General features: G+C 43.5%; 1 long non-coding RNA gene across 1 annotated transcript; it reads right to left on the reverse strand.

Moving 5' to 3' along the window:
- Positions 1 to 1,486: 1,486 nt before the first annotated feature.
- LOC140305290 (uncharacterized) lies at positions 1,487 to 9,756 on the reverse strand. The gene is made up of 3 exons (XR_011915347.1): positions 9,639 to 9,756; positions 5,248 to 5,315; positions 1,487 to 3,806 (listed from the first exon to the last, which is right to left on the reverse strand). It is a non-coding gene; the product is annotated as an uncharacterized lncRNA (long non-coding RNA).
- Positions 9,757 to 24,459: the final 14,703 nt, after the last annotated feature.

Here is a 24,459-nt window from a genome sequence, read left to right on the forward strand (position 1 = left end):
CCTGAAGCCGGCCTGAAGTCGGCCTGAAGCCGGCCTGAAGCCGGCCTGAAGTCGGCCTGAAGTCGACCTGAAGCCGGCATGAAGTCGGCCTGAAGCCGGCCTGAAGCCGGCCTGAAGTCGGCCTGAAGTCGGCCTGAAGCCGGCCTGAAGCCGGCCTGAAGTCGGCCTGAAGTCGGCCTGAAGCCGGCCTGAAGCCGGCCTGAAGCCGGCCTGAAGTCGGCCTGAAGTCGGCCTGAAGTCGGCCTGAAGTCGGCCTGAAGTCGGCCTGAAGTCGACCTGAAGTCGACCTGAAGCCGGCCTGAAGTCGACCTGAAGCCGGCCTGAAGCCGGCCTGAAGCCGGCCTGAAGCCGGCCTGAAGCCGGCCTGAAGCCGACCTGAAGTCGGCCTGAAGCCGACCTGAAGCCGATAAAGACTAAATAAATGAAGAATAAAATCAGATGAAATGTGACCTTCAGGTAAAAACACGTCCACATCCAGTTTAAACATTCCTCAGCCGGTGTTTTTGACCCGTTTGTGAGACTCTCCGTCCTCTGTGATGCTAAAGTTTGGATAAACGCATCATTCTTAGAATAAACCTTCTCATCAGCAGGCCTCCTAAATGAACAGCCTGGTTCAGTAAAAACTAAAGTGTCTTCTTTCTAAAGAGGGAGGAGTTGGGCTGTGATTTATTATATTTTTCACTGATAAAACTACTATTTAAGGAAGTTTGAACTGGTAAAAATCATCTCTTTTAGAGAGTCAGATGAATGTGGTGAAGCTGATCAGTCCAGATGTTTCGGCACATTACAGAGTTAAAGACAGATGTGTCTGTGGCGCCCATGCAGGCCATAACCAAGAGTCATCCTGATGAATCCTGTTCAGTCATCAGCTCATCTTCATCCTTCCAGCTGTGATTATTGAGCTCAGCTGTGCGGTCGCGCCTCAAAATGAAGCTTCCAACAGATGATGTCAGCTATAGACTCAAAAGACAATAACAGTCTGTGTTTTTCCTGTTTTATTTGGTAGTTTTCATGCTTTATTTTGTGGTTTTTTCTGTTATTTTTGGTGTTTTTTCTGTTTTATTCTGTGTTTTTATGCTTTATTTTGTGTTTTTTCTGTTATTTGTGGCGTTTTTTCTGTTTTTCCTGTTTTATTCGGTTGTTTTTATGCTTTATTTTGTGTTTTTTCTGTTATTTTTGGTGTTTTATTCAGTGTTTTTTCTGCTTTATGATGTCATTCATCTTAAAGTCTTTCTATGTTGTTATTGTTTTCCAGCTTTGAATTAATGTCTTTATTTCCAGCAGCAGAACTCCTTCCTAATGGCAGCTACAGACCCAATTAGATTACAATAAAACTGAGTTACTAAGTTCATGTATACACCTTAGTCTGACTAAAAATTGGACCGGATAGAGATAACTCGGTTGATAGTCATCACTTCCTGTTCATGTTTTCCTGGTTGAAAATGTCTCATCTGCCCTGCGGTTGACCCAAATTATGCATGTCAACTCAATTCAGTTTAGTTTTATTTACATAAAGTCAAATTACAACAAATGTCATCTCAAGGCACTTTAAAGATACAGTCTGTGCAGTCGAGATGTTTGTATCTAACTGCAGAGTAAAGACATTTCAGGCAACAGGGATTACTCATAGAAAAACCTTCATATATGGAAGTCCGACATGCAAAGGTGAGTTTTTAAGGCCTTTAAGAACGTAGAAAGACTTTAATATTCAGTGTTTATGCAGAAAGACAAACCAAAGTGCTAAAAGTGATGAAAAAACTTTGAATAATAAAGAGATGAAATGATAAAAAGGATGAATAGATGTATTCAGGCTAATTATTATTACTAACTGCATGAATTTTGTTCAGATTTTTTTTAATTTAGCTGTAAAATTGAATGTTTTCAACAGAAAATAAACCTTTATCCAACATTTCCTCCATGAAATGCACTTTACATGAAGCTGAAGCACCGGTTTAAAGGAGACACTGTGAGCTGGGTGTGCTTTCGTGTCTCGTTACAGCATCTTTTCCCCTGGAGACATTTCTGGCATCGCCACAACAGAAGGAGCACAAAGAGAATATATTAGGTTATTTTTACCTTTAAAATAACAGAAATAAAGCTTTCTGTGTTTATCCGCCACAAAATTCCATGCAGGCCATAACAACCCCCCTCACAGGGAGAATTATCATCATCGTCTGGAAGAGTCATCCTGATGAGTCTGACAGACATTTGGGTTTTTCCCGTTCAGTCATCAGCTCATCTTCATCCTTCCAGCTGTGATTATTGAGCTCAGCTGTGCGGTCGCGCCTCAAAATGAAGCTTCCAACAGATGATGTCAGCTATAGACTCAAAAGACAATAACAGTCTGTGTTTTTCCTGTTTTATTTGGTAGTTTTCATGCTTTATTTTGTGTTTTTTTCTGTTATTTTTGGTGTTTTTTCTGTTTTTCCTGTTTTATTCTGTGTTTTTTCTGCTTTATTTGATGTTTTTAATGTTTCATTCGGTTGTTTTTATACTTTATTTTGTGTTTTTTCTGTTTTTCCTGTTTTATTCGGTTGTTTTCATGCTTTATTCTGTGGTTTTTCTGCTTTATTTGATGTTTTTTCTGTTTTATTTGATGTTTTTAATGTTTTATTCGGTTGTTTTTATGCTTTATTTTGTGGTTTTTCTGTTATTTTTGGTGTTTTATTCTCCTTTATGATGTCATTCATCTTAAAGTCTTTCTATGTTGTTGTTGTTTTCCAGCTTTAAATTAATGTCTTTATTTCCAGCAGCAGAACTCCTTCCTAATGGCAGCTACAGACTCAAAAGATAATAACAGTCTGTGTTTTTCCTGTTTTATTTGGTTGTTTTTATGCTTTATTTGATGTTTTTCATGTTTTATTCAGTTGTTTTTATGCTTTATTTTGTGTTTTTTCTGTTATTTTTGGTGTTTTATTCAGTGTTTTTCTGCTTTATGATGTCATTCATCTTAAAGTCTTTCTATGTTGTTGTTGTTTTCCAGCTTTGAATTAATGTCTTTATTTCCAGCAGCAGAACTCCTTCCTAATGGCAGCTACAGACTCAAAAGATAATAACAGTCTGTTTTTTCCTGTTTTATTTGGTTGTTTTTATGCTTTATTTTGTGGTTTTTCTGTTATTTTTCCAACATTTCCTCCATGAAATGCATTTTACATGAAGCTGAAGCACCGGTTTAAAGGAGACACTGTGAGCTGGGTGTGTTTTCGTGTCTCGTTACAGCATCTTTTCCCCTGGAGACATTTCTGGCATCACCACAACAGATGGAGCACAAAGAGAATATATGCTGCGGAAAACAAAGGGAACACTGTTGTGTCGGGTTATTTTTACCTTTAAAATAACAGAAATAAAGCTTTCTGTGTTTATCCGCCACAAAATTCCTCCAATTCTTGTTCCATAAAGTCAGACTTTACACACAAAGCTTTACTGTCAGCTGAGGAAATGATGAGTTCTTCCTTATGGCTGCCAAACAAAGCATCTTTATTATCTCAGTAGTTTCACAACGTGATTGGAAATGTGTTGACATGTAATGCACAACTGAAAAAATAATGTGCAGCGACAGATAAATGCAGCAGAAATGATGAAATAAATATGAAATGATTGAAACGTTCACCTGAGATCCTCCTGCAGCTCTCACATAAGAGGAGATAAAAAGCAAAGGAAATGAATGTCTGAGACCCTGAAATCTGCAGTTAAACGCTAACGGCAGCATCTGTCTGCGTGATGCGGTGAGCCTGCAGCTGATCGTAGACTGTGGTTAAATTGGACTCATCCACCACACTTCCACAGGAATCTTGACCATTTCCTTCCTGAAGAAGCAAAAAACACAGGAAGTGAGCGTCCAGCAGAATAACACGAACCCTTTTCCACCCTGGAGGTGGTTGAGTTCACATTCATCCTGCTGACAGAGCAAACAGGAAGCAGCTCCTCCGTTTCAGCTGACGGAAACAACAGAACCCGCTCAGTAACATCCCTGCCATAGCTTAAAGCTCTCTGGTTCTGTTCTTAATGTCTGACTCTGAAATTAAATCAGTACAGAACAGAAACCATCCCCAGAACTCAGTTCAAACTGCCCCAGTCTGAGCTCTGCTCCTTCAGCCTGCATCAGCAGCTTTAACAGCATCCTGAGTCGGCTCATCGGTTCTGCTTTGTTTTGCTGCCTTAATGGTGCGTTAGTGCTCAGTTAATGTTAATGCACAGCAGACAGAGACAGACTGAGACAGACTGAGCCTCACCTCTCCTCTATAATCAAGCCCTGATCTACCTGTAATCTGTTTCCAGTCATTATCCTCAGAAGACTGGCTTTCAGCTTTGGGTTCTGTTTTGTCTCAGCCTTCACATGAACCTCGTTTTCTGTCTCTGTGGATCACTTTCTTCTAAAAAAACCTCCCAAACAGACCTGCTTCCGAGAACTGGGACCCTGCAGTGCTCAGACACACCCCGGCTCACCTTTCTACTCATTAAATGACACCCAATCCTCCGTCTGCTCGACCTCAGAGTCTCTGGCCTCATGGTCGCCCAGTTAGGTGTCATCAGTATGTTCGGATACATCTAAGTTCATGACTTATGTCTCTAAGGTCTGACCCTGTTACCTTTCTGAGCCGTTGAGATGATGCAACATGCAGTTTTACAGATTCCATGCCTTCGTGAGTGAATTAGTTCAGAGCACGGCTATAGATCCAACCAGTGAGAATGCTCTTAAGTGGTCAGAACTGTGGTTTTCTGACCCATCTTTCCACTTTTTTCCCCACAGGGCAGCACACAGGTCTGAGCAGCAGTCATCGGGCAACTTAAGTGTGGAGCCAAGCAGCTTTCCAAACCTACAATGTTTTCAAAGTAGTAAAAATACATTTTGTAGACTGGATAGTTAGTGGTGTGATTGCCACCTTCCATGTGGGAGTCCTGGGTTCAAATCCCCTGCATGAAAGGTACTATTACCTCCAGTAGGGGTCCTTAGGCAAGACCCCCTTACCCTACCTGCCTACCTGTAAGTCGCTTTGGATAAAAGCCTCTGCTAAATACATAAACATAAACATAAAGTGGTCAGAACTGTGGTTTTCTGACCCATCTTTCCACTTTTCAGTCCACTTAAATAATGTAAAATGCTTATTGCCTGCAGCAAACTTCCAGTGAAGTGGCTCAGGGCATGAAACGGTAACCTCTGCACAGCCACAGTGAGCTCAGTGAACAGGATGTTTCGACATTGCTGCTAATGTTGGGTAACCTAGCAACAAGAAAAAAAACACTTACCTGAGTTTTTCTGTCACTGCATACTTGAATTTGCGTATATTGGACTTCGCTCTCGCTTCGCACGGAGTCTGCAAAGATACAAAGGTACAAAGTGAATTTGTTTTGTGATAAAAAAGTGCTTCACGGGACAAAAAGGGAACGGAGCAGTAACTCGTGTTGCATTAAGACAATAAGACATTCAGGTTTGTGAGAAGGTACATGAACATATTTCAGCTCCTGATTGCAGCTCAGTGTGGGACCTTTGTTCGGATGAAGTGAACATGTGTGATGAGCAAAATCTGCCTGAAAATATTAGATTTCTAATTAAATGTTAAACCTCACAGGAAACCAGAATAAAACAGTGAAAAACAGCTGCGGCGCCTTTATTAGTCACAAAATGTGGTTCTTGGTTTCAATACAAAAACAAAGGATGATCTGTTCGAGATGATAAAAGACAAATGTTAATTCAACACGACTTAAACAGCTTTTAGTTAGAAAACAGGAGACTTCAGGGCCGAGGTGAGAGTCGAATAAGGAGAATAAGAAGGGGCCCAGCAGCGAGCCATGTGGGACTCCACAGGTCAGAATCTCTTTTAGATTAAAAAAGGTCTTTGCTGGATTTTTTCCTCTTTCTTAAGGACATCACTTTCAGATCCTGTTCATCTGCTGTAGATAGTTTTTTAGGCCTGACACTTCTTCTTTTGTCCTCCACTTGTCCAGTTTCCTCAAATGTTTTAAGGACACACTGCACACCATGCTGAGATATGCCAAGTTTTCAGCTAATAGCTCTTTGGGAATCACCTTGTTGCTGCAGAAATCCTATTTTCTGTCTGTCAAACTGTGTTTTCTTTGCTGTTTTTCATAGATGCAGCTAAAGAAACAGGAACAAATTATGTGTCTTTGTGACAGGCTGCTGGTAACAAAGTGCCTAAAGATCCAGTTTAAAATGGCTTCTTTGCTAAGTTGTCTGTTCTGTTTCGACACAACACTGGTTCATCCCTTGAGTTAGGAGCCTTTTTTCTGCCTGAATGGGTCAAAGGTCAGAGTTAAGTGGCTGAACAAAGAAAAAACACTGAAAATGCTCAGGTACAAGGACTGAAGATGAGGGAAAAAGCAGAAAATGTCCAAAGAAAAACTCTGAAAGAGCTTCAGAAAGCTGCAGAACTGTTGATCAGGACACTTTAAAGGTTTCAGAAAGCTGCAGAACTGCTGATCAGGACACTTTAAAGGTTACAGAAAGCTGCAGAACTGTTGATCAGGACACTTTAAAGGTTTCAGAAAGCTGCAGAACTGTTGATCAGGACACTTTAAAGGTTTCAGAAAGCTGTAGAACTGTTGATCAGGACACTTTAAAGGTTTCAGAAAGCTGCAGAACTATTGATCAGGACACTTTAAAGGTTTCAGAAAGCTGCAGAACTGTTGATCAGGACACTTTAAAGGTTTCAGAAAGCTGCAGAACTGTTGATCAGGACACTTTAAAGGTTTCAGAAAGCTGCAGAACTATTGATCAGGACACTTTAAAGGTTACAGAAAGCTGCAGAACTGTTGATCAGGACACTTTAAAGGTTACAGGAAAGTCTGGCTGCTTGGAGGGAAAACAGGGAGAAACGAGGCTGGATCAACAGTATTATATAACTGAAGTTCATGCACCAACAAGAGTCTCTTTCTGTTTGAAATGCTTCGCATTGCCTCAGGAAACCAAAGCTTGTCATGTCACACTGTGGTTGCTTAGATATGATGGAAGGCTGCTCAACAATATAAGTTTTCACATGTGCGTGCGAGTCATCGGCAGATTCACATGATGAATACAAAGAGTCTGTAAACTGAGCAGTGTCTCATGACAAATGCCAGTATGTTATCTAATAACTGAAGAGTCTCTGTCTTTTCACAGCCTTTTAACTGAACTTCCTCTCATTTATCAACATTTATGTCTCACCATTCAGAAAAAAATGTGTTCAGGGCGGCTTTAAGAGCTGCTTGAACCCCAAGATGTTGGAGTTAATAAGTATGGAAACATTTTTCAGAGCTGGGTGATGTGAGGTTATTGAGCAGCAACAGGAAATAAAGGCACTGGTTGTTTTTATCCCAGTATGAACTCGTACCGTCAGTAACCCGAAGATGAAGCACAAAGCAGACCATAATGTGATGTAATAGTGCCACAAACACTCTGACGGTAAACAAAGCGTTTGACGCACTTTACTCACATCCTGTTTCCTGTTTTCTGCAGCAATCTTTGTCAAAGTCAAGAGATTAAACTAAAAAAGACACATCAGCGGGTTGGAATCTCCATCCAAGGCACTGATTTCCCTGAACCTTTGGAACAATAAGACAAAAGAAACAGACGTACGAGTCCTCAACTCTCTGAATTGAGAATCATTCTGCTGTAGATCTGCTGCTGTGTTTGGGATCTTTGTCCTGTTGATGAGCCAGTTTCAGCCCAGCTTTAGCTGGGGGACAGATGGCCTCACATTTGACTCTAGAATACTTTGGTATCCAGAGGAGTTCATGGTGGACTCAATGCCTGCAAGGTGCCCAGGTCCTGTGGCTGCAGAACCAGCCCAGATCATCAGCCCTCCACCACCGTGCTTGACAGCTGGTATGAGGTGTTTGTGCTGATATGCTGTGTTTGGTTTCCTCCAAACGTGCTGCTGTGCATTAGGACCAAACATCTCCACTTTGCTCTGGTCTGTCCAAAGGACATTGTTCCAGAAGTCTTGAGCTTTGTTCAGATGCAGCTTTGCAAACCTAAGCTGTGCTGCCATGTTCTTTTTAGAGAGAAGAGGCTTTCTCCTGCAGCCCTTCCAAACAAGCCGTCCTTGTTCAGTCTTTTTCTAACTGTGCTGTCATGACCTTTAACCTTTAGCATGCTAACTGAGGCATGTAGAGTCTGAGATGTATGACCTTTAACCTTTAGCATGCTAACTGAGGCCTGTAGAGTCTGAGATGTAGCTCTGGGCTTTTTCACCTTGGGGTGACCTTTAACCTTTAGCATGCTAACTGAGGCCTGTAGAGTCTGAGATGTAGCTCTGGGCTTCTTCACCTTGGGGTGACCTTTAACCTTTAACATGCTAACTGAGGCCTGTAGAGTCTGAGATGTAGCTCTGGGCTTCTTCACCTTGGGGTGACCTTTAACCTTTAACATGCTAACTGAGGCCTGTAGAGTCTGAGATGTAGCTCTGGGCTTCTTCACCTTGGGGTGACCTTTAACCTTTAACATGCTAACTGAGGCCTGTAGTGTCTGAGATGTAGCTCTGGGGTTTTTCACCTTGGGGTGACCTTTAACCTTTAACATGCTAACTGAGGCCTGTAGAGTCTGAGATGTAGCTCTGGGCTTCTTCACCTTGGGGTGACCTTGCTGGGACGTCCACTCCTGGGAAGATTGACAGCTGTCCTGAATGTTTTCCACTTGTGAATAATCTTTCTCTCTGTAGAATGATGGACTCCAGATAGTCTGGAAATGGCCTTATAACCCTTCCCAGACTGATGGGCAGCAGCAGCTGCTTCTCTGAGATCATTGCTGGTGTCTTTCCTCCTTGGCATCGTGTTAAACTGACAGAACCTCTGCTTTTATGGAGCTGCTCACACTGACTGAGGATCAGTTAATCAGAGCATTGATCAGTTAATCAGAGCATTGATCAGCAGCAGCTGGCTGCTACTCTTAGTTCCTGTGGGAGCAGTTTACTTAGTTTTTCCACTCACTGCCTATCTCTCTATGTTTTGTTCAGTAAATAATGACACAGTGTAATATGACCTGGTCATATTTCTCTTTTTATTCTGCCCTGATATATAAAACCTTCCAACTGAATCAGTCTTTATTCTTTACTGTAAGCAGGACTAATAAACTATTGCTAAGATTTATTCTTATATTATATATTATATATATGGTTTTGGGACCTGATACTTTAACTGGTCTGAATTGTGGCTTTGGAAAGTACCTAAAATAACCAAGTTCAACAAGGGTCTTTATTTAAACACGGTGATGTTATCTGAGGCCATTATGTCCCTCGGCTCTGACTACACTGTGAGACACAATAAAACATGGAAATCACCCTCTATTCTGGTCTGAATGCAAACAGAAACCATCTGGCAGGACATAATGGCGCCCATGAAAAGAATCACGTTACTGAGTTAACGCTCAGTGGATCTTTCTGATGATGCAATCACTGATTTTCCATCCATCCCACAACAAAAAACCAACTGAACCAACAAATGTCGTTCAAAGCACTTCACACAGATGAGAAATAAATGCAGAGAAATACACGTTTATAACCCGAAGAACTTAATAAACCGTACTGAAGCCTCATTTAACCTCAGACTGAGCAACAGTCCTACAGAATATCCTACAGTCTGTAGACAAATACAATCAATGATCAATACTATATCTGTGGGAATGAATAAATAAAGACTAATACCTGCCTTGTGTTTGACTGATTGTCCTCTTTTGGTCTGGAAAACATCTTCTCTTAATCATCCAGACAGCCAGAATAATTAATACAACAGACACGATGGAGATTAAAGGTCCAATGATCCAATAATCTGTAAATGAAAAGTAATGAGATCAACAGGAACTGTGTTTAAATTAAATAAATCTGTGTTGAAATTAAACTTACTATGTCTTTGACCTTTGTCAGACAGAATCCGTGTTGTAGCTTCTTCACTGCAAGTTTCATTAATGTTGACCGTCAGAGTCTTATTTTCTGCAGGGTTGGCAGCAACACATCTGTAAGAGGATCTGAGGTCCTCTGTGTTCACAGTGAGAGGCAGAGAGGACGCAGAGCTGCTCTGGTTCAGGATCTGCTCGCCTTTAAACCACAGCAGCGTGGCCTCTCTGTCCACCGAACACAGCAGCGAGCAGCCGTCAGAGCTCACACTCAGTGCCTTCACTGCAGGAGGCGGAACAGAGTCTGCAGGGGAAATGGATGGAGAACACAAGGGAGTTTAATCTCTCAGTTTAATTCAACAGGAAACTGCTCTGAAGATGATCAGGAGTCATAAAGGAGGCATTCAGTTGTTTTCTAACATAAAGCGGAACTCAGGAGGTAAAAATCCCAACAACATTCAACCTCCCCCACATCCATTAATACTGGTTAGGGTGAAGGTGAGTTCCTGACTCATCTGCAGGTTGAATGGAAGGCCAAACAGGTTCTTACAGGCCGGAACAGCGGGGAGGACACGATTCAGTGATTAGATGCCTGGAAAACACTTAATAAGGACAGTGGCTGTAAGAGGAGCTGCTGCCATGTTGGAAAAATTATATAGTTATACTATGACAGAAGACTCTCTCCATCTTTTCCTCTTCTATGATTCAAGCAAAAGTGTTTTGACTCTGGTACTAGTCTTTCCCGTAATATTAACTGGTGAGAAGCACCTTTTATGTTCCTTCCCATAATAATGAATGGTGAGAAAAGCACCTTTTCCCATAACATTGTGTGATCAGCATAAACAACATAAATAGCTGGAGCACCATTTGGTCGGGAGACAACAGCGTTATGAGAGCGGTGAAATGCTTCTCATCAGCGTAGGAGGATGCAGATGAGCTGCTCTGAACTGCACACTGTGAAGTGTGAGTCGATCCTGACTTTATTCACCCAACAAACACAGTCTCCCTCCCGCGTTAATGCTCATAGACTTTTATCAGATTCTGTTGTTTAAGTTTGGGGGCTAAGCTCCGCCCTCCTTCTTAAGCTGTTAAATAGGCTTGTTTTTACAGACATGGGTGTGATCAGACAGGCGTGGATCTGACGCTTCCCTTCAGCCTCAACATTATAAATCACCCGCTATCTCTGTGTTTACTTTCAGGATAAATGTTAATGTTGGCTCAGACTCTGCATTCTTGACTTTAAAAGCAGCATGTGCACACATGCCTTTCTATCTGAGGTTAATGCATTCACCCCCGGTGTTCTGCATGCACACACATGCCTTTCTATAGCAGCCCAGAGATATTTTTCACTGATATGCACACATGTTTGCTGTTTTTCCCTGTATGATGTCTGCTCAGGGTACCCATACTGAGTCTGTGGCCACTTATAAATACCCTGGCATAACATTGGACGATAGCCTTTCTTTTAAATGCCATATTGACCAATTACTGAAGAAACTTCAATTAAAACTGGGGTTTTTCTTCAGAAATAGAGCCTGTTTTTCTTTTAATGCAAGAAAACGTATTGTTGCAGCCACTTTCCTGCCACTCCTGGATTATGGTGATGTTGTTTATATGATATATACATATATATATATATATATATATATATAATGCCTCTGCTCACTCCTTACATCTACTGGATGCTGCAGATCTTTGAGGTTCAGAACTGGTTGTAAAGCCCTCACACATCACTGCACTTTGTACTCTTCACTTTCCATGCTCAGAACCACCCACTGGTATCTGTTTATCTATAAATCCATCATTGGACGACTCCCCTCCTATTTGCCCACAGACTTGACACAGAAACAGTCTGATCATAGCCTCCGGTCCCTGGATTTCATCACATTTGCCCCTCAGTCTGTACTGAACTTGTTAAAAAGGCGTTCTCCTGTAACATGGAACAGGCTCCAACAGAAGCTGAAGCTGTCCAGTTTTATTTCACTAGAGGACTTCAGATGACTTGTAGGAAGGCTGGTGAGACAGTCAGTGGGGGTCTGCACATGTTCTGTACTTAACTAGCTCCTTTTTTCTTTAATTTTATTATTATTAATGATCATATGTTCCTGTTTTTGTCTCTTGTACGTTCAGTTAATCTGTAACTTTGGGTTCTGCTGCTGCCTAAAACAGGTTTCTCTTGTAAATGAGACCCTGGGTCTCAATGAGATTTTACCTGTATAAATAAAGGTTAATAGAAAATAAACACGTGCCTTTCTATCTGAGGTTAATAAAATCCCACAAGCATTCACCCCCGATGTTCTGCATGCACACACATGCCTTTCTATAGCAGCCCAGAGATATTTTTCACTGATATGCACACACATGCCTTTCTATCTGAGGTTAATGCATTCGCTCCAGATGTTCTGCATGAAAACAACCTCAGAGGAAGCAGGTGGAATTATAAAACAACTCTTATCAATGTTAACCAAGCAGTTAGTGGACAGCTTTCATGATGCATGCAGGTACAGAGAGTCTGGACACATCCAGGTTCAATATTTATCTTTGCTAAGCAGAGGGAGGCTCATTTTAAACGTTGTGAGAGAGGATGTCAGGTGGGAGAGAGACGCTCGGCCCAGAGTTACCTCAGCAGTGTGGGAGTTCTTCAGGGTTTAAAAGGTTTGGGTGATGGTAACATCAATATGTTTTAATGTAATAACACATTTAAAGCTGGGAACCAGCATCATTAGTCTTGGCAGTTCCTGCAGTAATAATTCAAAGAGGGAGAGAAATAATAAACCCGTGTTGACTCGATACAATCACAAGTTATCGAGTCGTTATCCGCTGCAGGAGGAAGTCGATAAGAGGATGTAGATAAGCGTGTCTTTGGCTGCAGTGTTGTGTGAGCTAAAGGCCGCTGAGTGGGACAGTTTACTGACAGATACAGCAACACTTTTAAAGAGAAGTCTTTCTTTTAGTTTATCCTTTTTTTGTTTGACCAGAATGTGACCTGATCACATGACCAGGAAGTAACCTTTTGAAATAACCAGTTGTTCGGAGTTTCCTGCTGTGGTGCAGATGTTGAAAAGCAGAAGAATGAGATGAATTACATCTTCTGCAGGAGAGAGAAACAAAGAAAGTTTATTATAAACCACACGATTTATAATTAAAATCTGGGCAGTAAATAGTTTTCAGTTTATTGGCTCATGGCTGATAAAATGTTAGAATTGTAACGTTTTTAATTTAATACAAACTTAAACCTTTGGGAAACTCCCACATTCCTGTGTGGGGATGTTTGTCTCTAATTTACAACAACTGTTGCCCTGTGAAAGTATTTTGGGGAGTTTCTCAGCCCCTCCTTCCACAGATCTGCACCATAAACTTCGGTGGATGCATTAACGACTTAGTGCTAACGAAGCTGAACAAACAACAACCCTCTCAGCAGAACATTGCAGAATAACCAGGCTAAAACACTCCTTATCTGGACAAAGTAAACAAAGGTGACATCTGCTCTGACCCGGCCAGACGAGAGACAGACGCCTCATGGACTCTCAAAATAACCTCACCCAGATTCTTGAAACTGTATTGAATATGCTTTATATCTTTGTACAAGTTCTTTCAAGTGCTCAGTTGCATTTTAAGACCTTTTTCACGATCGTACATGGAAGACGTACGAAATGAAGAATGAAGAATACCGAAGAAGTCATTATTTTGGGACTAACCAGCCTATGTAGCTACACTGCCCCCTAGTGGTCCGTAGTATTGAACAGTTAAACAATAACCGAACATTTATATGAAATAATGCAACCGTTAACCAATGTTTCTTGCTGTTTCTTCTTTAAGACAGGAAGATAACAATGTTTGGTTCGTTATTCATACGTCATAACTTTACAGATATCCATCTGAATTCTGAGACTCATAATCATGAAAAATCATAGTCTTTATATCATAAATCGGTCATATCTTTAACCTTCATATCTTAACAACTAGACAAATGTTTTATGAGACGGAGAAATGAAGAAATCGAATTTCTTTGTTTATCCAAAATCTCTAAACGCCAGAATGAGATCGTCTTAAAAAACACGCCCAGCAGAGGTCACAACAGGTTCAGGCATACCATTGGCTGAAGGTGTAGCGTAAGCCTCCGTCATGCCCCGCCTCTGCGAATCAAACCCCGGAACCCGCGATCCAAAGTTAGAAGGAAAAGAGAAGTATGAGGAAGAAGGTGGAAAGACTAAGACAGGATAGAAAGATGAGGAGGAAGAGAGAAGATCCGAGCCAAGAAAGAAACAGAATGTCGTAGAAAGATACGTTTTTCGTTCGTCCATCGTCATCTCGTCCATGTCTGTTCAGGTTTTTAACCTCCGCTGCTGCAGATGTTATCACAGTTAGTTTTTCTTCAAGAAAGCCAGTTTTAGCTTGTCAACTTTGTTAATATTTTGTGAATTTAAGTTCGCTTCATCAGAGTCGGTCAGCAACCAAACATCATTCTTTGCGGTGAAACCCTCGATAACACCCAGGGCCTCCTGGGCCACGGAAAGTTATATCTAAAGAATTGAATCTGGTCTTCTTTTGGTTTTTTATTAATCAAACAAATGATCACATTCATTGGTGACTTTTGGTGGAGAATTACACCACCTGTATTTGTAATCTCGATCCTTCGGTCCCTACCCACAGCTCGTGACCGTAGGGTCAGGGTTGGAGATCAACTAAATGGAAAGCTTCCCCTTCTGACCCTTTTCCAACCGAGGACCGCCAACCAGCACCGCCAACCGAGGACCGCCAACCAGCACCGCCAACCAGCACCGCCAACCAGCACCGCCAACCAGCACCGCCTCTGACCTACTGCCAGCAAAGCGAACTAAGCTCTCACTGCAGTTGTACAGGGACCGGATGACCCGTAACAAGAGGCCTGAACCCCATTCTCCCAGAACACCTCCCACAGGACACCATGAGGGACACGATCATCAGCCTTCATAATCCATGAAACACACGAGGACTGGTTGGGCAAACTCCCGTGTTCCACAGCTGGAACACAGCCTCTGGTCCCCCTTTTTAAATACCAGCCCGTTCCACCAGTTCAGACACACTGTCCCAGACCTCCATGCAATGATGCACAGGCGTGTTAAACAAGACCGCCCAACAACATCCAAGGTCTAAGGAACTCAGGGCAGATCCCATCCACCCCTGAAACCTTGCTGCCGTGGAGTTGGTGATGAGTGAGACCCTAAACTCCCTGGCTGCTCCTTCCGGTGTGGAAGGCTTATCATAACCTGGTTCCATTCATACCATATTTTGGGTCAGCTGTGCTACCAGAACTTTGGACACTTTGGGCTCTGTTTTAAACATGTTCTTCCTGTGCTTGCTGGAATCATGTGAGGGTAAGATGAGGAAGAGTCACGCTGCAGCGAGCATCTCAACACATCATGAGCTGTGGTCACTTCAGCCGTCAGTTCCTCATTGTAGTTTCTATTTCTAATAGGTTGGAAAATGTGTATTTAGTTTAGATTTAAAGGGGAACTCTGTTTTTTTTAAACCTGGACCTTATTTCTGGCATGAAATACGTTCATCTGCTCACTGAGAACAGTTTGGTGAAAGTCGGCGTCCTTCAGAAGATATTTAGATAACTCGAGATCCATATAACGGAGAGAACGGGGCTTAGAGGATGCAGCCTCTAAATAAGGCATTATCTGTCTTTATTTCACCAATACTTTAAGAAGAATGAATGAATGAACGAACGCCTTAAAGTATTGGTAAATAGCTTCCGAAGGACGCCGACTTTCATGTCCCAGCTTGACCCTGACGCATGGAAAGGCTGTTGCAAACCTCTATTTCTTAATTTGAGGGCTGTTGCACTGGTCCAACAACAAAAAACCAGTCACTGCACCACCTTTAACTCTGATTACACCTGAAACCAGTCACTGCACCACCTTTAACTCTGATTACGCCTGAAACCAGTCACTGCACCACCTTTAACTCTGATTACGCCTGAAACCAGTCACTGCACCACCTTTAACTCTGATTACACCTGAAACCAGTCACTGCACCACCTTTAACTCTGATTACGCCTGAAACCAGTCACTGCACCACCTTTAACTCTGATTACGCCTGAAACCAGTCACTGCACCACCTTTAACTCTGATTACACCTGAAACCAGTCACTGCACCACCTTTAACTCTGATTACACCTGAAACCAGTCACTGCACCACTTTTAACTCTGATTACACCTGAAACCAGTCACTGCACCACCTTTAACTCTGATTACGCCTGAAACCAGTCACTGCACCACCTTTAACTCTGATTACGCCTGAAACCAGTCACTGCACCACCTTTAACTCTGATTACGCCTGAAACCAGTCACTGCACCACCTTTAACTCTGATTACGCCTGAAACCAGTCACTGCACCACCTTTAACTCTGATTACGCCTGAAACCAGTCACTGCACCACCTTTAACTCTGATTACACCTGAAACCAGTCACTGCACCACCTTTAACTCTGATTACGCCTGAAACCAGTCACTGCACCACCTTTAACTCTGATTACGCCTGAAACCAGTCACTGCACCACCTTTAACTCTGATTACACCTGAAACCAGTCACTGCACCACCTTTAACTCTGATTACACCTGAAACCAGTCACTGCACCACTTTTAACTCTGATTACACCTGAAACCAGTCACTGCACCACCTTTAACTCTGATTACGCCTGAAACCAGTCACTGCACCACCTTTAACTCTGATTACGCCTGAAACCAGTCACTGCACCACCTTTAACTCTAATTACACCTGAAACCAGTCACTGCACCACCTTTAACTCTGATTACGCCTGAAACCAGTCACTGCACCACCTTTAACTCTGATTACGCCTGAAACCAGTCACTGCACCACCTTTAACTCTGATTACACCTGAAACCAGTCACTGCACCACCTTTAACTCTGATTACGCCTGAAACCAGTCACTGCACCACCTTTAACTCTGATTACGCCTGAAACCAGTCACTGCACCACCTTTAACTCTGATTACACCTGAAACCAGTCACTGCACCACCTTTAACTCTGATTACACCTGAAACCAGTCACTGCACCACTTTTAACTCTGATTACACCTGAAACCAGTCACTGCACCACCTTTAACTCTGATTACGCCTGAAACCAGTCACTGCACCACCTTTAACTCTGATTACGCCTGAAACCAGTCACTGCACCACCTTTAACTCTAATTACACCTGAAACCAGTCACTGCACCACCTTTAACTCTGATTACGCCTGAAACCAGTCACTGCACCACCTTTAACTCTGATTACGCCTGAAACCAGTCACTGCACCACCTTTAACTCTGATTACACCTGAAACCAGTCACTGCACCACCTTTAACTCTGATTACGCCTGAAACCAGTCACTGCACCACCTTTAACTCTGATTACACCTGAAACCAGTCACTGCACCACCTTTAACTCTGATTACGCCTGAAACCAGTCACTGCACCACCTTTAACTCTGATTACACCTGAAACCAGTCACTGCACCACCTTTAACTCTGATTACGCCTGAAACCAGTCACTGCACCACCTTTAACTCTAATTACGCACATGTTCACTGTGGCATCATCTGGATAAGCTCATACTGTGTCGCAAGATTCATTTCCAGAGAGAATTGTGTGGAAATGATGTCTCGTGCTCCCTGAAACACTCTTTCTCAATCTAACCCTGATGAATCCTGACACTGTGATGTTGTAATATATTCGTGTGATCAGGGGAGAAATAATCTATTGTTGTAAAAACAGGTAATTTAGCATGTTCAGGAAGTCAGGTGGTAGTTTTTTAGGCACGTGTTGCTGAACCTGAGCTGCCTCTGAAGGTTGGAAAACAATATTTAAAATGCCTGGTTAGATGAATCTTTTAAAGCCTTGTTGTGAACCAGAGGCCTTTATTTGAAAGTAGGTAGACAGAAAAGGGGGAGGACATACAGCAAAGGGCTGGGTCTCGACCCCAGGATGGCAGCATCTAGGAACTAAGCCTCTGTAGACGCCTGCTCAATCAGCTGAGCAGCACGATGAACTCATGGTGGAAGCTGTTCAGCGATCTCAGACCCGTTTCCCTTTCCACGCACCAGGACTTTGAAGATGCCCTGCAGCTAATTTAAGGCTCAAATCGATGCTACAACAAAAGGGGTCCAAGCAGTGTCTACTTCAGGTGCTTCCACTTTAAGCACCCGATAACCGGAAGGTTGGCGGTTCGATCCCCACTCTCGCCACTCAAAGATTGGTGAAACTGACAGCTGGAGGGGTGTCAGTCCTCCTCCTGGCCATGGCTAAGGTGCCCTTGAGCAAGGCACTGTACCCCCATGGGGTGTCAGTCCACCTCCTTGCCATAAGGTGTCCTTGAGCAAGGCACAGTACCCCCATGGGGTGTCAGTCCACCTCCTTGCCATAAGGTGTCCTTGAGCAAGGCACTGTACCCCCATGGGGTGTCAGTCCACCTCCTTGCCATGGCTAAGGTGCCCTTGAGCAAGGCACTGTACCCCATGGGGTGTCAGTCCACCTCCTTGCCATGGCTAAGGTGTCCTTGAGCAAGGCACTGTACCCCCATGGGGTGTCAGTCCACCTCCTTGCCATAAGGTGCCCTTGAGCAAGGCACTGTACCCCATGGGGTGTCAGTCCACCTCCTGGCCGTGGCTAAGGTGTCCTTGAGCAAGGCACTGTACCCCCATGGGGTGTCAGTCCACCTCCTGGCCGTGGCTAAGGTGCCCTTGAGCAAGGCACTGTACCCCATGCTCCCCGGGCTCCAGTGTAGCCAGGTGCCTGGAAGGGTTAACAGGCGTAACTTCATGTATTTCTGTACATGACAATAAATCTGATCTTTATCTCTTGTTTGGCAGTTTTAACGTGTTCAGGTTCATTGTCTCAGAAGTGTAAATAACAGCCGAGTCAAACTGAACGTTAGCAATTAGTTTCTCCGGATATGAGCTCGTGTTTTATGAAACTTACTCACCAAACCGGCCTGTTTATCTTGATATTGTTCTTTCTCTTGGTTCCTCCTCTGTTTCCCAACTGCTTCTAACTGAAGCAGTTCTGTCCCTAACTGTCGCCACAAAGTTCCAGAAAAAGGGAACTGACTGTGAATCATTACGTAACGATTATAACGATGGCGTTTCATAGATAAAGTTGGACTGAAAATGTCTGTGAAACTCTTCTTTACTGTGATACGGACAGTAAAGAATAAATAAAATAAAGTAAATACTAAATAAAGTTGGACAGTCTCTGTAACAGGAGCTGCTGCTGCTGCTTGTTCCAGGTTATCAGGCAGACTGTGTTCCTCATTAGCTCTGATCAAACCTTCTCGTTTTCACTTTCTCTCCACACGTTTGTTAAAGGTCAAAGGTCAAAAGTTTTATTATGCAGTAATAAACATGTCATCAGTCCAATGAAAGTCTTGGTTTGTCGTGTCTGTATTTAATGTAATAAACAATCATTTACCAACAAAATAAAGAAAACTCTCCTTCAGACTCATTAATCGGACAGATTCATACATGCAGAGCTGGACCCTTAAAATGAGACGTGCACAGAGCAACAAACATGCACAGTAAACATGAGCAAAGGTTGGGTAAGCTTCTGTTCTTATGTTGATGATGTGGGAGGAGACGGTGCAGTGGATGGATGTGGACTGATTCCCTTTGCTGGCAGATGTCCTGCAGCTGATGGCTCCTCCTCAGATCCACTATCAGCTCCAAATAAACCACCTGCAGCATCAAGGATCCACATGACCTCCTCCAAAAGGAAGAGCTGTGCACATTAACGCCAGTGGCATCGCAGAGGGAACTTCTGCCTGTAAATCCTGCTGCACATGGAGGACTGGGTCAGTTTAAAAGAGCAGTGACATCATCTGTCAGACGGGGGCCGCCCTCAGGGTGGGCTGCATCACAGCTGGCAGCATTTTTAGAGGTTTTATTGTCAGTAAAAGTCTGAGCTGTGCACCAAAGCACATCAACTCTGTATTTATTACAGTAAACACAATGTGTTTGATATTTCTTTCTATAAAAATACACAAAATCATCTCTCCTGAGTTGTTCAAAGGGTCTTTTCACCCACTTCTCCATCTCATGAAGCAGGATTCATGGCAGCACGGCTATGATCTGCTTGTGGAGTCTCCTCCAATGAGATTAGAGAATATCTGCAGGTCGAATGCTGATTGGTTGAAAGCAGAAGCATGAGACTCAAAGAAAGAAGAAGCTGCAGCAAACATTTAATGAAGCTGGAGTCAGTGACCGTCTGTGGGAAACTGACTGACGGATGATCCTGAAGTAACATCTGGTCCCACATGCAGCTGTTTCTAGAACAATCAATACACTGATCAGGATAGATTTAGGAGGAAATGGGACTCACCGTAAACTGTAAGTTGATAAGATGACTTGAGACTACGTCCTTTTTTAGAGTCAAATCTATAAACTCCAGAGTTGTTCCTCTGCAGGTCTGTGATAGTAAAGCGTCCAGTTTCTGTGTCCCAGAGAAGTTTGTTCAGATAAGTTTCCTCCTCGATCTGAAAGACTTTGTTTCTCACTGAAGCAATGAGCATTCCCTCATATAAAAGAAATCCTCTCTCCAGCAGGGAGTCGGGCAGAGTGATGCTTCCTCCTACAACACCTGTCAGGTTCACTTCTTCAGCTGCAGATAAAATGGTTCCTGTAAAACAATCAGAGACAACAGTCAGCTTCAGCTCCCATCAAAGTGAACAGTAACACGTCCTGTTTCACGTCAGCTGCTGAGTTTTCCATCTGTCTAAGTGTGTCCCAGATGTTTTCCATCTGTCTGAGTGTGTCCCAGATGTGTTCACATCTGTCTGAGTGTGTCCCAGATGTTTTCACAGCTGTCTGAGTGTGTCCCAGATGTTTTCACAGCTGTCTGAGTGTGTCCCAGATGTTTTCACAGCTGTCTGAGTGTGTCCCAGATGTTTTCACAGCTGTCTAAGTGTGTCCCAGATGTTTTTACAGCTGTCTGGGTGTGTCCCAGATGTTTTCACAGCTGTCTGGGTGTGTCCCAGATGTTTTCACAGCTGTCTGAGTGTGTCCCAGATGTTTTCACAGCTGTCTGGGTGTGTCCCAGATGTTTTCCATCTGTCTGAGTGTGTCCCAGATGTTTTCACAGCTGTCTGAGTGTGTCCCAGATGTTTTCCACAGCTGTCTGGGTGTGTCCCAGATGTTTTCACAGCTGTCTGGGTGTGTCCCAGATGTTTTCCATCTGTCTGAGTGTGTCCCAGATGTTTTCACAACTGTCTGGGTGTGTCCCAGATGTTTTCACAGCTGTCTGAGTGTGTCCCAGATGTTTTCACAGCTGTCTGAGTGTGTCCCAGATGTTTTCACAGCTGTCTAAGTGTGTCCCAGATGTTTTCACAGCTGTCTGGGTGTGTCCCAGATGTTTTCACAGCTGTCTGGGTGTGTCCCAGATGCTTTCACAGCTGTCTAAGTGTGTCCCAGATGTTTTCACAGCTGTCTGAGTGTGTCCCAGATGTTTTCCATCTGTCTGAGTGTGTCCCAGATGTTTTCACAGCTGTCTGAGTGTGTCCCAGATGTTTTCACAGCTGTCTGAGTGTGTCCCAGATGTTTTCACAGCTGTCTGGGTGTGTCCCAGATGCTTTCACAGCTGTCTAAGTGTGTCCCAGATGTTTTCACAGCTGTCTAAGTGTGTCCCAGATGTTTTCACAGCTGTCTAAGTGTGTCCCAGATGTTTTCACAGCTGTCTAAGTGTGTCCCAGATGTTTTCACAGCTGTCTAAGTGTGTCCCAGATGTTTTCACAGCTGCCTAAGTGTGTCCCAGATGTTTTCACAGCTGCCTGAGTGTGTCCCAGATGTTTTCACAGCTGCCTGAGTGTGTCCCAGATGTTTTCACAGCTGCCTGAGTGTGTCCCAGATGTTTTCACAGCTGCCTAAGTGTGTCCCAGATGTTTTCACAGCTGCCTAAGTGTGTCCCAGATGTTTTCACAGCTGTCTAAGTGTGTCCCAGATGTTTTCACAGCTGTCTAAGTGTGTCCCAGATGTTTTCACAGCTGTCTAAGTGTGTCCCAGATGTTTTCACAGCTGTCTAAGTGTGTCCCAGATGTTTTCACAGCTGTCTGAAGGATGTGTGGCTTTACAGCGAAGCCTGAGAAAGGACAAAGAAAGCTGTGGAGGACAGAGAAACTGCTGCCACACAGCTGTGAAGAAACAGGAGGACAGGAAGTAAAACATCCAGGAGGGAAGCAGGGAAAACCTTTCAAATACAACAGGGATCACACAGAGTCCAGATGGACCAACACAGCATGTTGGCTTACTTTTAAAAGCAGGGAATTCAGTCCTGAGACTTTACTGGTTTTATTTGTTTCTCCGAGTTAATTTGCACAAACTCTGACTCGGTCTCACCAACAGGAACACTGAACAGAGCCGGAGACACGATGTGAATCTTCACAGCATCACGATGCAAACCGGTAACAACTGGAAGCAAAAAGCCAGATGTTTCTAAAGCAAGTCAAACATGCTTTAAACTTTCCACTCTGCGCTGTTTGGTTTGGACTCAGCTTTGACTCTTCTGTTCTGCACACACTACAAACCGGTTCCTACAGGCTCATGAAGTTGTTGAGAATTTAAAATGAGTGAATGAAACTAATCATCTGCAGCTCACACTAAAACCCGATCAAGCTGTTCTTCTGAAGAAATTCAGGTCACATTCTAGTTCTCCCTCTGTGTTTCAAACAGCTCGTCAGCCTGGTTCGATTTGGGAAATCTGACTGCATCTCGTCACAACCCCTGTCTATTTAAAAAGGTGTTCCACAGGGCTCAATCTTAGGCCCAGTCCTATTCAGTTTTTTAAAAACAAAAACTGACTCTTTTAAAGGTGGAGATCATCCACCCTGCCACACTCTTTTCTCACACATTATTAATAAGAACTATCAGTGACTCCTCTGAAGCCTTCAGACCAGGAGTCGGTAACATTTAACTACAGTGAAAATTGAATTGTATTTCTGTTTTTGTATTTTCTGAACACATTTTGAACTTTTATCATCATAATAATGGACTCAGCTTTGACTCTTCTGTTCTGCACACACTACAAACCGGTTCCTACAGGCTCATGAAGCTGTTGAGTGAATATTTGCATAAACAAGCTCGCAGGTACGGAACACGACATCTGCCGCCTGGCTTGGTTTTCCCTTCATAACATTTTATATAAGAGGGAAAACATCTGCAGGGAGATTCTTCTCACAGCTGACGCCCCAACGAGGATGAAGCAGGTAAAGAACATGGATCGATGAGTTCTGGTCTCCGTCAGACAAATATTTGTCTGCCTTTTATCTCAGTTTCAGGTTCTGACATGAAACCTGCTCTTTGCTAACCGCTGCTGACAGAGCAGCTGAGGCTCCGCCCCCAACGAGCCACATCTGGATGAAGCATGGGTCATAAGTTAACGTGGGTGGATGAGTTAACATAACCGCTGCAGGCAGAGCAGTCAAACGGGATTCAGTCGAGCTGCAACAGGATTTCTGTCCTGGTTTCCCGCCAGTTTATTATTATTCCATCATCCATCAGGGTGGCAGCTGTTTTTGAAACTCCATCTGTGTTTAGGTGCTTTCTGTAGATCAAAGTCGGTCTCCGGGAACCGCTGCCAGCCCACCTGGTTGTTTCCATGGCATCACTTCTCCAGCCTTCTCCAGCCTTCCAACTTTCAGCCCTGCAGGCTGAGCCTCTTCTCTCTGCCAGACTTCAGCAGCTGCTTTTCCAACAAAAACACCTGAAATGTTTCCTCCAAGACTTCTGTTCTGCTCTCAGATTCATTTTGTATTATATGTGAAACTGGGTTCATTGGGGGCTGCAGGGGGATAGGAGGTCAGCACATCCGCCTCACAGCAGAGGTTCCAGGTCCAACTCCCGGCTGGTTCTGTCTGTGTAGTTCTCTCCGGGTTCTCCGGCTTCCTCCCACCGTCCAAAAACATGCTGTCAGGTTAACTGGTGTCTCTAAACTGTCCTTAGGAGTGAGTGTCTGTGGCTGTTTGTCTCTATGTGGCCTGTGATGGACTGGCGACCCGTTCAGGGTGACTCCGCCTCTCGCCCAACGACCAGAGACCCGACCGACAGATTAAGCGGGTATAGAAAATGGATGGACAGATGGATGGATCAATGGATCAATGGATGGATTAATGGATGGATGGATGGATCAATGGATGGATTAATGGATGGATCAATGGATGGATTAATGGATGGATGGATGGATTAATGGATGGATGGACGGATGGATCAATGGATCAATGGATGGATGGATGGATTAATGGATGGATGGACGGATGGATCAATGGATCAATGGATGGATTAATGGATGGATGGATGATGGATGGACGGATGGACCGAGGAAAGGATGGATGGATGGATCAATGGATGGATTAATGGATGGATGGATGGATTAATGGATGGATTGACAGATGGAAGGATGGATGGATGGATGGATGGATGGATGGATGGACAGAGGGAAGGATGGATGGATGGATGGATGGATGGATGGACAGAGGGAAGGATGGATGGATGATGGATGGATGGATGGATGAATGGATGGATGGATTAATGGATTAATGGATGGATGGATGGATGGATGGATGGATGGATTAATGGATGGATGGATTAATGGATTAATGGATGGATG

Source organism: Leuresthes tenuis, unplaced genomic scaffold, assembly GCF_036924035.1.
Source record: "Leuresthes tenuis unplaced genomic scaffold, fLeuTen1.0.hap1 SCAF_4, whole genome shotgun sequence".
Lineage (NCBI taxonomy): Eukaryota > Metazoa > Chordata > Actinopteri > Atheriniformes > Atherinopsidae > Leuresthes > Leuresthes tenuis.